The sequence below is a fragment of the Myotis davidii genome, unplaced genomic scaffold, assembly GCF_000327345.1.
Source record: "Myotis davidii unplaced genomic scaffold, ASM32734v1 scaffold1622, whole genome shotgun sequence".
Classification (NCBI taxonomy): Eukaryota; Metazoa; Chordata; class Mammalia; order Chiroptera; family Vespertilionidae; genus Myotis; species Myotis davidii.
In genome coordinates, this window is record NW_006293535.1 from 737305 (window position 1) to 740840 (window position 3536).

Below are 3536 nucleotides of genomic sequence, written 5' to 3' on the forward strand. Positions count from 1 at the left end.
TTTCGTTGTTGCACATAATCACGTACTGATTAATCACAAAAACAATCTGTAATGATAGATGTGTTTTCCATTGGTCTTAGGCGACCCCTGTGAAAGGGTCGTTGGACCCCCAAAGGGGTCGCGACCCCCAGGTTGAGAACCGCTGCCCTACGGCTTTGTTGGGAGTGGGTCCCAGGGCACAGAAGCGAGGGGACAGGAGCCGAGGGGGAGAGAGGAGAGCAGATACAGGGGCGAGAGCTGACCCGGCCTCCCCGCTCGGTGTCTCCCCAGGAGGGGCCGGTGCAGCCTGAGGACAAGGAGGGGCCGAGGGGGGAGCCTGTCCGGGTGTGACTGTCCCCGTCCGCACCTCTCCCCTCCCCCCTCCGTTGTTGACCTTGGCCTTGGGCTGCCTGAGCTGTTTGTTGTCCTTTCTGCTAAGCTGGTTTCTGTTGGGGTGTCTCCCCTGGCAACCAAGACTCCCCGTTTCACAGAGGAGGGAATGCAGGAGCACGGGGGCGTGGCCTGGGTCTCCCCGTGCCCTCCGGTCCACTCAGGGCACACGGCCGACCCACGGGCGAGAGGAGGGTGCCTCCTGCAGAGGGCGCCGCCTCCTCCTCCGCTGCCTGGACCTCCTGCCCCAAAGGGCCTGGTCCCAGGGGCAGGCCACCGGCTCCCAGCCCTGCCCCCGCTCCCTTCTGCCCCCGCCTGCCGGAGAGCCATCCTGGCGGCCGAACCACCGGGAACGAGAACCTGCGTCCTGAGCCGGCAGCTCAGCTCTGATCCCGGACATGGGCCCCACCCATCCAGTTGAGAAGGGGCCGGAGAGGACAGGGTTAGACGGGGAGGCGGGTGGAAAAGATGGGGACGTATCTTCCCTGGGAACGGGCAGGTGGGGGTGCTGCGGCCAGCAGGGGCCAGGCAAAACAGACGGCCAGAAGCTCCGATGTTGAGAATACACAGCGGTCCTCTCCTGCCCCGGCCCCTGAGGCACCTTTTTTAAAAAAACTGTTTTTATTTTTTTAAAATATATTTTATTGGTTTTTCACAGAGAGGAAGGGAGAGGGATAGAGAGTTAGAAACATCGATGAGAGAGAATCATCTATCAGCCGCCTCCCGCACGCCCCCCACTGGGGATGTGCCCACAACCAAGGTACGTGCCCTTGACCGGAATCGAACCCAGGACCCTTCAGTCCACAGGCCGACGGTCTACCCACTGAGCCACACCGGTCAGGGCTTAACCGTTTTTATTCTGAATGCCTCTTTCTAGAGAGGGTTCCACAGTTTGAAAGCCTAGCTTATCTCCAGATCCGGGTGGATCAGCCCTAAGCCGTGCCTGTGTGCAGTGACCTAGCTCGTCCCCCTCGCTCGCTCCCGCCACCGCGTCTGACTCTCGTTCTGTGCTTGGCGCCTGTGTGTGAACAGCGTGGTCATCCCACTCCCCTCTCTCCACCCACGTTCATGGCATCTCACAGCCTCAGCATCAGGCGAGGGTGCGAGTGACCCGGTCACCTCCCGCCCGGTCAGCCGTTCCCATGAGTAACATTTATCTTCTTTAATGAAATTTTTTTTTAATTTCCCAGCTTCTTCTATAGCAGATTCCCAAAGTGTCCTATGATCAAATTGTAGAAGTGGTACATGGACATTTATTATTATTTTTAAAAATATATTTTATTGGTTTTTTACAGAGAGGAAGGGAGAGGGATAGTTAGAAACATCGATGAGAGAGAAACATCGATCAGCTGCCTCCTGCACACCCCCCACTGGGGATGTGCCCGCAACCCAGGTGCATGCCCTGGACAGGAACCGAACCCGGGACCCTTCAGTCCACAGGCCGACGCTCTATCCACTGAGCCAAACCGGTCAAGGCTATTTTTTTAAAAAACATATTTTTATTGATTTCCGAGAGGAAGGGAGAGGGAGAGCGAAAGAGAGAAACTTTAATGATAAGAGAGAATCATGGATTGGCCGCCTCCTGCCCACCCCACACTGGGGATCGAGCCTGCAACCCGGGCCTGTGCCCTTGACCAGGAATTGAACCCTAACCTCCTGGTTCATAGGTTGATGCTCAACCACTGAGCCACACCGGCCGGGCGGTATACGGACATTTAAAAGAAGAGTCTCACAGTAACTTTAACGTGTTTTGGGATATATCGGTGTAGGTGTGTGTGTCTATCGTGAACCCTTCAATTTGTGGTGTCACAAATCTAACTAGGATGAAACAAGAGTCAAATTAAAACAATTTTTAAATTTATTTATTTATTTATTTTAGAGAAAGGGAGAGAAACATCGATTGTTGTTGCACTCATTTATGCACTCACTGGTCGATTCTTGCGTGCGCCCTGACCGGGGATCGAACCCACAACCTCGACGTATTGGGATGATGCTCTAACCAACTAAGCTACCCGGCCAAGGCCTCAATTTTTAATTTTTAAACATTTTTTTAGTTTTTTTTCATTGATTTCGGAGAGAGGACAGGAGAGAGGGAGAGAGAGAGAGAAACATCCATGATGAGAGAGAATCATGGATCGGCTGCCTCCTGCACGCCCCACACTGGGGATCGAGCCCGCCACCCGGGCCTGTGCCCTTGACCAGGAATCGAACCCTGACCTGCTGGTTTCCTAGGTCGATGCTCAACCACGGAGCCACACTGACCCGGGTTCAATTTAAAATTTTTAAAAGGGAGCCGAGGTGACGAAAATGATTAAATGCTGTGCAGTCCCAGAGGCAGATGTGGCGAAAGTGGTGAAGGGCGTTGGGAGATGGATCGGAAAACTGGTCCTGATGGTCCGATTGGGAGCCAGGGAGCGAGCGAGGACTGTGCTGTGCTGGCCGGGCCGGGCGGCTGGGTGGGTGGCCCCCTTCCATGTGGGGGGCGAGAGAGGGCGAGGGGGGGCGAGAGAGCACGCCTCGCGATGAGGACACGGCGACTCTATCTTCTTCCAGCTCCTCACTGACCGTCCCCACATCCCTTCCTGTGCCGTGACTTCCTCTTGTAAGTTGTTTTTTTTTGTTGTTTGTTTTTTAAATATATTTTATTGATTTTTTACAGAGAGGAAGGGAGGGGGATAGAGAGTTAGAAACATCGATGAGAGAGAAACATCGATCAGCCGCCTCCTGCACGCCCCCCACTGGGGATGTGCCCACAACCCAGGTCCATGCCCTTGGCCGGAATCGAACCTGGTACCCTTCAGTCCGCAGGCTGGCGCTCTATCCACTGAGCCACACCGGTTTCGGCTCTTGTAAGTTGTTTTTCTCCGTGTCCCTAACCACCCTTTCACCCCATCGTTCACCAGACAGCATACCTTCGGGTTGAATCATCGTCTGGGTCGCCCGGCCTGTTACACGGAGCCCCTCTTTCTCCTGCAGACGCCCAGGAGCCACCTCCAAAAGGAGCTGTTTGTGGGGGCCCCGCGGCCGGGCCCACAGCTGAGCCAAGTGCCACTCGGCGGCCACAGGTCATCCCTCCGACAGGTGTTTGCCGGGCACTGTGGTCGGAGGAGCCTGCTTTCCTGGCAACAGGCGCATCGGAGTGAGATGAAGGTGAGGGCGTGCTGGGG

At 55.5% G+C, this 3536-nt stretch overlaps 1 long non-coding RNA gene across 2 annotated transcripts in view; it reads left to right on the plus strand.

The window, feature by feature from the left end:
- Window positions 1-2920: 2920 nt before the first annotated feature.
- The window catches only part of LOC107183672, a 4132-nt gene continuing 3516 nt past the window's right edge, over window positions 2921-3536 (plus strand). Inside the window, exons 1-2 of one of the 2 annotated variants that reach the window (XR_001514463.1) lie at window positions 2921-2971; window positions 3346-3519. This is a non-coding gene — a long non-coding RNA (uncharacterized LOC107183672). Of the gene's footprint in view, window positions 2972-3222; window positions 3520-3536 lie in introns of those variants that run through there. The other variant, XR_001514462.1, reaches the window with a different exon arrangement.